Here is an 11,430-nt window from a genome sequence, read left to right on the forward strand (position 1 = left end):
TGAATATTTCACTACAAATTATAAGATATTTAAATTATTTGTAAATATTTAGTTACTGAAGCAATTGTACAACTTCCCCATAAAACAAAAAGAAAAGAATTTTTTTGGCATTTCAGCATACTAACTTTTTTGTTCTTTGATTATTTAAGTGAGTTTTATACATTTCCATTTTCATTATTGAGTTTTAAGGAGGCAAACTTTAAAAGATGCTGGACTTAGATTTTTAGAAAATGTCTTTAATCATTGAAGATCAGTTTTCTCCCCAGGTAGATTTAAAAAATAAGCCTGGTCCTTTCATATGATGAAATCTCTTCAGATTTCTTATTTTAGAGTTATAAGTTGCAAAGTAATTTCCATAAATTACATAATGTTATTTTCACAGATGATAATAACATTTTGGGTTGTTTAATTAAAATTAGAGATTGTAGTTAACCTTTTTCAGTGTGACTTAATTTGGCACAGCAATTTCCACTAAATTTGTTTGTTTTCAAACTAGTATCTCAACATTATTCAGACTTGTTTTCCTACATATTAGAAAATACTTATATAAAGTTCCAAATTACTACTTCACATTACATATTTCTAGTAATGGACTGAATATTATTCATCTTGTAATAATGAGTATTAATTTTTTAACATTTCTTACTTTCACATTATATGAATTTTCATAAACTTTGCCAAATAGGAATATAGTCAAGATAATTATTGGCAAATGTGAAGTATGATGATAAAGAAAATGACTGTAAAATATAACTTCTAATCTATTAAAGATATAGATTATATATGATTATCTATGTGTATGTGTCTATGTGTATATATACATTTATTTGATGTTTGCTAAAATATGGAACAATATTTGAATCAGTTACATTTTAATCTTTTTATAATTTCAAAATAAATTTGTCAAATTTACTTGCTATAAGATTTATATTTAAGATGATGGAAATTAGAGGACAAATGTTTTCATTTTTTATTTTGTGATTGAAAGCATCAAAGTGAACACATTCCAGAGTAGTTTCTTTACAAGTTTATGTCAAAACGACAGAACATTTCCAATTCAAGAATACTGTAGTTCTGGTATAACTATTCCAATTGTTTGCCATCACACATTTATTATATTAATTTCCTAGTTTAGCAACTTGGATGACATGGGCGATATTTATTCATATATTTGTATATAACATTTATATACATTTAATATATCACATTGTATGTAAGTTTACACAAATATACATTGTATTATATTATATAATGATGCATTACATTTACAAATATTACATATTTCATTTATATGAATTTTACATTTAATTATAATGATTTTTCAGTTAAAACTATTATTAAATGGTGCTGTTTGTGAAATAGTTTTAACCATTCAATTAAAATTATAAATTTTCCAGATTATTAAGTGTGTTTATACATAGGATTTCAATAGTTGTAGAGACAAATAACATTAATAATTAAATTTTTCATGGAAAGAAATAAAAGACAAAAATATCGGTGGAAATTTCTATGTTACAGGATACATATATTTGTTTACAATTCCTTTTGTGCTTTCAACACACACTGAAAAGTACATATGTGAAAAAGTATTGATACTCTTTCTATAACTTTTTTTTGCAAACATTTATTTTATGGTATTAGCAGACACCCAATAAATGTTGATCGAATATTTAGTCATTTAAAATTATCTTTTCTTCAGGTCCAGATGAGGTTGTATGAACAATATTTCTGACCATGATTTTAGAAAATTCTATTTCATAAATTTGATTTCTTTCATACTAGTTTATTTTTCTTTTACTTCAGTTAGCCTATCTGATGGATATTTTGATAAAAATAGAATCTGAACATATAAATTTTAAAATTTTGAGTTCAATATATACATTCTGATGACATAATATAGGATAATATTTGAGAATATACTTTGCAGAGTCCAAAGAGATATCTAACAGAAAAACATCATTATTATGTTTTATTATTTATAAAATTGTAGACATTTTCAACATTATTGGTACTTTTAAAAATTGTCTTAAAAACCTACTTGGTTTTTAGGCTTGAGTTTGATGACAATAAAAACAAATGACTAAAGAAACATAAGAAATATTGTATCATAAAAATTTTACTTAAAACATAAACATTATGTTTTATAATTTCACTGTAGAGTCCTAACCCCTCAGAAACGATGTTTTATATTGCTATATTGGGTCTAGCTGGACTATTATTACATAAATCTTCATTTATGAAAAGTGATTTCCTCAAGTGTGAAAAGTGGTGAAATGTACAATTTTTAGTGTGGACTTTCTTTATGACTTATGCAAATGCTTCAGTCATGTCTTGTAAAACTTTATCATCCTGTATGTTGCTATATCAAATAGTCTATTTCCTCTCCAACATACAGAGGAACTCTAGAATATCATTTAATGTAAAATGCTTATTTGATAAGCTTTATATGTTGCTATAAATAATATTTTTAGGTGAATAAAATACATATCTTGTACAATATGTTATATGTATAAAAGTGTGTGTGTGTGTGTGTATATATATATATATATATATATATAAATTCAACCTGACCCTTTATTTCCATCATGTAAGGAAAATATACAACTCCTGGAACAACAATGATTTGAATCTTACACATCACAAAAAATATATAAAATTTATGTTTATTTCTAGAAGACATTTAAAATATTTTATTGATAAGGTTTTCAGAGATAATTAATTTAAAGTAATTAGAAACTAGCTATAATATTTCACATATATTATTCTAATACCACAACATAAAATAAATCAGTGATTACAGTAGTTAAGTAAGCACTGATAATTTCATCTTCATAATCACTAAATAAAATGTTTTATCAATTAAAAGATGAAGACACACAATCCTATTTCAGGAGCAAAGCAACCAACAGTAACAGTGACTATCATCCATTGAACACACGATAAGTGATTTTGGCAGGTTCATCACCCACCAAAATTTGTGGTGAACTTCACCACAAAAGGATTTAAAAGAGAATCAAAAGCTCATTTTTCCTTAGGAACATTGATACTCTCCTGTGCACATCACTACCTGGCTTACCACAACAAGAATCCTAAAGGACAGATGTCATTCCAATAGAGAAATGTCAACATTCTTTACAAAATAGAATCAAATAATTATTACGGAAGATCAAAGAAATCCTTCAACAAACTTTTGTTTTGAATTTCTACATATAAATATAGTAAGCTAAATTCTCTCTCTCTCTCTCTCTCTATATATATATATATGTAATTGGAATTGTTATTTTCTTTCTGAAATCTTTATGTACAATGCTTTCTTTTGATCCAGTCACTTAGGCACTTGCTATATGGCATAAATATAATGGATGTTTTATATTCTCATTATGAGGAAAGTAATTTTGCATATTATTGAATTGGAAATCACTCATCTAAGGAGAGATCATCTGTGCATTAGCCAGCATAACTTTATTTTATAGCCCTTGTTACACATGAGGGAGTGAAGTGATCATGGCTAGTTATCATTAAACAGATGGCAGTGAATTTTTTCTCTCTTCTCTATAACTTAGAAGGAGTGTCCTTTCTTATTCTGCTTCAAAATTAAGTTTAACCTAAAGAATAATGAAGGGTCAATTTCATGCTTTTTTTTTTTAAATTAGACTGTGGAACTTTACTGATAACCATCATTTCATTTGCCAATAATAAGTCAGATGATTTTAAAAAATGTATCTAAAATCAATCATGTTGACAAGGACTCAAAAAAACTCACAACAAAATGAATTAAATATTAAACAACACCATACCTTTCCAGTACATAAGCAATCTATGGCTGATTTCAACACTGGAAGACCAACAGGAAGAGTGAATAGAACATAACTAGGTGTAAGGAAGAATCATTCCAATTTTTAACCACTTTACAAAGGTTGAAGGAATAACTTTGAATCCCCAAAAGCCATGGTTACAGAGTGAGTCAGCAGCCACCTACCATCTTTTCCATTGACTCTTTCAGAGTACCTTACATTATGTAGGCTGGAGACTGTGCAGGAGAGCTAAAGTGTTTAGTATTGAACAAGGATATCATTGAAAAATTTTAATAGCGGGCATAAATTTAAATAAAGAACAAATGAACATAAAATAAAAAACTAAATCAGTATATTCAAAGATGGAAATTAATAGCTTTAGTACTGGATATGAATTGGTAAAATCTCTCATTAATGGCATTTTTAAAAAGATTATCAGAAAAACTTAAAATAAAACAAGTATATTTACTTGGAGTGCTACAAAATATGGATACTTAGTAGTAGTGAGTATTATAATTACAATTACCTTTCACATTACTTAACGTATTTTGTGTTCTCTAATGTGGCACTTTTCACATGAATTAAATATTATTCAAAATGTTAATGTAATTTTAGGTCCTAGGTCACAGATTAGCATTTTGATAACTAATTAAATTTATTAAATAGCTATAAAACTATTAAGATATTCTTCTCAAAATGTTTGACAATAAATATTTTGCTGTGACACTTTCTGTAATTTCTATGATACTGTCCTTTTCTAAGTTTACTGATTAATTGGAATAATTTATAATTTTTTTGTTATTTCTATTTTTATCTTTAATTATGGCCCATGCTTCATTTCTAATGTTGCTTATTTCTTTTTATGTACCATCATTGTGCTTTTTCTAATCTATTAACTTCAAGGGTAATAATTTAAATCTTGTTTCTTTTATTTTTATTTAATTTTTTTATAATTTTTACTTTTTCTTCTACTTTTGTTAATTTTTCTGTTACGCTTTTTCAAAATTGACTTTAGCTCATTAATTTTAATTTTCTTCTGATCTAATATGTACACTTAAGGCTATAAATTTCCCTCTAAATATTTACTTTTCTATCTTCTACAAATTTTTATGTAGGATTTCATAGCCCATTGGTTGAAAATATTTTCTAATTTCCATTAAAATTTCTTATGTAAATCAGCTGTTACTGAGAAATATTGTAATTTAAGTTTATAAATTTTTATACATACAGATGTTTTAAGTTCTTTTTTTAATTGAGGTGTATATTTGTGTTTGCAGTCAATGAATTCAAACACGATTGATAAGTATCTGTTGAGACTCATTTATTAGCATATATATTTATGATATATATATTTATGTATACACACTCATTAATCTAAATTCATTCATGTTGACCTTACTGTACTTCTTAATTTTAATTTCCAGTTATATTAATTTATAAAAGAGGCTTGTTAAATTATTGTAAAATTTGATTGCAAATGTAGAAACAGATGGAAATAAAAAAATTTCTGGAACTAAGAAAATTTATACAATCTTTTAAAATGAGAATTTCCTTAAAAAGTAGAGTAAAAGGTCATTTCTACTTTTAAAATATTTAGTTTCCTTAATAAAAAAGACCAGGATATACAATCACTGGGACACATTGTGGGCTAGAAGAAACTTAATTATATGTAATCAAAGAATACTTTTCTTAATTTGAGAGATATGAAATTGTCATGCAAACTATACTCACCAGAATAAATAAATAAATATTAATTTAAAGTTAATGCTTAAGGGGTAAAATGTGTACAAAGAAATAATTCTTAAAGTATTATTGCATAAATATATCTATAAGTAAATGAATAAATGAATTATATTTTTATATAATTCAGATCAAAGTCCAATATCTATCCATGATAAAAATTCTCAGTATTGCAGAAATAGAAGTGAACCTCCTCAACTTAACGAAGAATTTCTACAAAATTCCACAGCTAACATCAGACTCAATGGTGAGAAACTTGAAGCTTTCCCAAGAAGATGAGATAAAGGGAAGGATGTTCCCTCTCACCACTGCTTTTCAATATTATGCTGGAATTCCTAGCTAGCACAGCAACACAAGACAGGAAGTAAAAGGTATACAAACTGGAGAGAAAAAAATTAAGTGTCTTTTTTCACAGATGACATAATCATCTTTGAAGAAAATCCTGAAGAATCAACACTAAAAGTACCTCAAACTAATAAGTAAACATCCCAGGTTTTCTGAATAAATGGTGAATATACAAAAGTCTATTTCTTTCCTATATGCTAGCAATAAAGAAGTCAATTGATATTGATTTTTTGGATTAAACCCTCAAAAGCACAGGCAAAGCAAACAAAAATAGAAAAATGGTATTATATGAAACTGAAATGCTTCTGAACAGCAAGAAACAATCAACAGAGTGTAGAGACAACCTACAGAATGGGAGAAAGTAATCACAAGCTACGCAACTGAAAAAGGGTTAATATCCAAACTATATAAAGAACCCAAACAACTCAATATAAAATACAATAACACTCTGATAAAGAAATGGGCAAAAGATCTGAATAGACATTTTTCAAAAATAACATACAAATGGCCACAAGTATATGATAAAATGTCAACATCAATAATCAAAGAAATGAAAATTATTACCACAATGAGATATCACCTCATCCAGTTAGAATAGCTATTATAAAAAAGATTTTTAAAAAATCAAATGCACATGAGGATGTGGAAAAAGGCAAACTCTCATATGCTGTTGGTGAGAATGTAAACTAATAGAGCCACCATGGTCAATGGTATGGAGACTCTTCATAAAACTAAAAAAGGAACTATCATGTGATCCAACAATCCCACTACTGAGTGTATAATATATATATATGCTATATATATAATATAGTAATCAATATATCAAAGAGATATTAGCATTCTCATATTTATTGCAGCACTATTCACAATTGCCAAGATACGAAATCAATCCATGTGTCCATTAATGGATGAATAGATTTTAAAATGTGGCATATATACACAATGGAATACTATTCTTCCATAAAAAAGAATGAAATTCTGCCATTTGTGACAACATGGATGAACCTAGAGAACATTATGTTAAATGGAATAAGTCAAGCAATGAAGGACAAATGTCACGTGTTATCACTCTGAGGTGAAATCTAAAAAAGTTTATCTCATAGAATTCACCTGAGTGAAATCCATGTTGTCACAAACGGCAGATCTTTAACTCAAAATGGATTATAGACCTAAATGTGAAACACAAAACTAAAAAATCCTAGATGATAACACAGTATAAAATATAATTGACCTTCTGTTTCACAATTACTTTTTAGGTATGACACCAAAGGCATTATCCATGACAGAAATAATTGATAAGTTAATTTTAGTAAAAGTAAAAAATTACCACTTTGCAAAAGACATATTAAGAGAATAAAGATAAGCCAAAAACTCGGAAAGAATGTTTGTAAAATACGTATCTATTAAAGAACTATTCTCCAAAACATATGAAGAACTCTTAAACCTCAAGAATAAGAAAACAAACAAACAAATTGCAAAATGAGCAAAAGACCTCAATAGCCCCCTCACCAAAAAAGATTTACAGATGACAAGCATGTGAAAAGAAAACTGGAAAACAGGAAAATGCTCTCTGAAATTAATTACTACCACATACCTATGGAAATGTCCAAAATCTAGAACAGTAACAATAAGTGCTGGTGAGGATGTTGAGCAATAGGAACTCTCATTCATTGCTGGTGGAAATGCAAAATGGTACAGCCACCTTGGAAAACAATTTGGCATTTTCTTACAAAACCAAACATTCTCTTCATATTTGATCCAGCAATTATGCCACTTAGTCTTTACTCAAAGGAGGTGAAAGCTTCCTGCATACTGATGTTTAGCAGCTTTATTCATAATTGCCAAATCTTAGATGCAACAAATGTCCTTCAGTGGGTAAATGGACAAATAAACTGCAGTACATCTGGAGATGGATTGTTACTCAACACTGAAAATAAACGAGTTTTCAAGGCATGGAGGAAACCTAAATGCCTATTATAAAATGAAAGAAGCCAATCTGAAAAGCTATATGGTATATGAGTGTAACTGTATGACATTCTGAAAAAGCCAGAATTATAGCAACAGTGAAAAGGAACTGTAGTTTTCAGAGATTGGTAGGAGTGAAGAAATAACAGGCAAGCACAGAAGATTATCGGAGCAGTAAAATTACTCTGTATAATACTATAATGGTGCATATATGTCATTGTATATTTGTACGTAGAATGTACAAAATAAGTGAACCTTAATGTAAACCATGGACTTTGAGTACTAATAACGTGTTAATGTAGGTTCATCAATTGTAAAAAATGTACTGTTCTGGTGGGGGATAATGGGGAAGTCTATGCATATATGGGGGCAGTTGGTATATGGGAAATCTCTGTACCATCCTCTGAATTTTGCTGGGAAAATCAACTGTTCTAAAACATACACTCTACTTTAAAAAAAGCATGAAATTGTGCTGATGGATGCATAAACTGAAAATCAAAATCTACCAAAACCTCATATACAGAAGCCTTTAATACAAAGAAAATCAACAACAGGGTAAAGATCTGGACAATACTTGATGGTTTCTCCTAAAGCAACTAACGTGATGACCAAAAATACGTATGTGCCACTAAATTAGGAAAACATTGTTTTGCCATAGCATGGTAGCAAATATTCACTTGAGGCCATTTTAAAACTGTTCAACCAAATTGCTTCTTATGAGAAAATTAGCTGCAGATCTAGAAAAGATTTATTCTTTTTGAAGAACATTAGTGTATTGTAAGATGAAGAAATTAGAGAGATTATCTCATTAGAGTAATCTCTATTTTTCTAGAGACAAAATATCTCTCTTTCTCTTGTTCATATAGATAGGCTAAATTTATTGGCAATGGGATCCAAGATACCTTGTGTCAACATGTCAGAAAGAAATAAAAGCAGCGCAGTCCTTCAGCACTAGGTTGAGAAGATAGGATTTTAATAAATGTTGACATTGGGGAAATTCTGAATAGGCATAGAAGAAGTCATAATAAAGACAATAAATATGAGTAGGTAAAACAATAAATTGAGCATCTTTGGGGGAAGAGAAATCACAGGAAAGACAACAATGTTCATTTTGTCAAAAGCTCTTTTTCGGTGGTTTTGTTTGAAACTGGGTTGCTAATTTGGGGTGTAGAAAGAATAATTTTTCATATTGAAAAGTTCCAGGGAAAAGCTACTCCATGTCAGTAATTCCTTGAAACAAGAGAAAGTTACCTTACCAATTGTGAGAACCCAGAAGAGAAAGCAGCCAGGTTGGCTTCTCTAGTACAGTAGAAGCAGAGAAATGGTCAAAAACATTCCCTAACAAGAATGGAAGCTAAGATATGCATCAAACTTTGATCTTTCTCATTTTACTAACATAATGACAAAATAAAGAACTACTCACAGAGACCAGTTTTGTTTTGATGTGACACTTATATGTAATATTTCAAAAATCAGATTAATTAAATGTCTTGAACTACCTACTGTGATATATGCCAACAACAAAATTGACAAAACTCATACAAAACAAAATCTGCTTATTTCTCATATTAATATATTTGACATTAATTTGATAACATATGTAAGTAATCAAGTACGTCTCTGTTCAGAATAAAAATTAGAGAGACTCAATTTTTTAACCACTCATTCTTTAAAGTTATAATACAGAATTATCAATAAATATGGCATTCTGTAGAAACAATTTTGTTGTAATATTATTTGTCAAAGAACATGCTCACAACCTGTTAAGGCAAAATCTATTTTGAGATTATAATTGATGTGTACTCATAATTTAACAGTATCCTTTAAAAAGAAAAGAGACAAACTCATTTACTTGTGTTTGTGCATATGTGCTTCATTTCGTCCTACCCTGGTTTAAAATATGTATCAAAATACTTGGAGGCAATAGAGATATTTAAATCTATTAGTGTATTTTTGAAATATAATCTTGTTTCTCATTGAATTTATTTTTAAATAGAAAATTAATTGTAGAGAGATTATTGTATTCCAAGATAAAATTTTCAAGTGTTACCTCAAGGAAATATTGTATATTATGAAAAAAACAAAAACAAAAACAAAATACAGTTAGAAAGTGAAAAGTTCTTTTAAATATTGATTCAAAGTAATGATAAAAATTTTTTTACAAATCTTGAATATAAAACTGTAGTCTTCTTACAACCAGAACCTTCAAAATATGAGTTTTTATATCTTTCAATACCAATATCCATCTGATCAATAATGTTAACAATATAATGCCATTATTAAGAGGACTGCACATTTTCTGTACTTTGCCTTAACACAGAGTTAATTGAAATATATTTTTTTAGATGTGTTTGCTTGTAATATGTAAGCTGAAAGGCCAATACCTTTAATCTCACTACTTTTGTACAATTAACAAATCTCTAGTGAATTGGGTTGTATTTCCGAAAGTTCTAAATGCTGTGCATCATTATCATAAAACTGGAAATGATTAAATGTATTACATATTTAAATATTTTGTTCAGTCATTTACTAGAAAACATTTATTGAATTATTATTATGCACCAGACACTGTAACAAAAAATATAAGTAGGGAAATTTTGAGGCATACAGTTTTAAGGTGTGAGAACAACACATAGCTATACCTAATTTTATAGTATCTGTCTATTTAAGCACATCAGCAGATTAGATGACATTAAATTGTCTCATTGAAATTCATTATATGATTACCCAAAACAATACACAGAAATACTAGAAATTAGCCAAAAACCTTGGAAATTTAAAGAAAACATATTTGTTAAAATCTGAGTGGGCTTGTAATTTTTGAATTATTGGTAGCAAATCATTAAAGATGATCTATTTAGATACAATCTAATAATAGTTTCTCAAAAAATACTGGACACATGTTAATTATTACCACCATGTCCAAATAATATACATGATTTTATGTGAGTAGCATGGAGATCATGCATGATATCACCATAATGTAGATAGAAAAACTAAAGCAAAATGAATGAGAAAGTTGAGTTATACACAATAAATTTGACAGGTCTTAGAAAATTAAAGACAAAACGAATATATTCTAAGGATATAATATTCCTAGGAATTTAGAAAATTTTTTAAAAGTATGTATAGAACATATTATCATCATATATTTTATTATATATATAAATTCACACATGCAAAGACACACACACAAATACTACTATGGTATGTGTAGTTAATGTTAGTATTAAGTTTTAAAGTTTATTTCTTATTTTGTATCATCTATTTTCTGCAATACAATGTAATATAAGTCTAAAATCAGACATTAAATTTTTTGTTTTTAGAATTTCTAATATTTTAAAATGTACTTTATTTTTAAACTTAAATTTTAAGATCTAAAAGTTATATTAGTAATAAGTACTTTAACACTGATTGTTTTCTACACTGTCAAACTTGATAATATTTACAGGGTTTTTTTTTTTTTTTTTTTTTTTTTTTTGAGATGGTGTCATGCTCTGTCACCCAGGCTGGAGTGCAATGGCACTGTCTCGGCTCACTGCAACCTCTGCCTCCCAGGGTCAGGTGATTCTTCTGCCTCAGCCTC

The sequence above is a fragment of the Hylobates moloch genome, unplaced genomic scaffold, assembly GCF_009828535.3.
Source record: "Hylobates moloch isolate HMO894 unplaced genomic scaffold, HMol_V3 SCAFFOLD_16, whole genome shotgun sequence".
NCBI lineage: Eukaryota > Metazoa > Chordata > Mammalia > Primates > Hylobatidae > Hylobates > Hylobates moloch.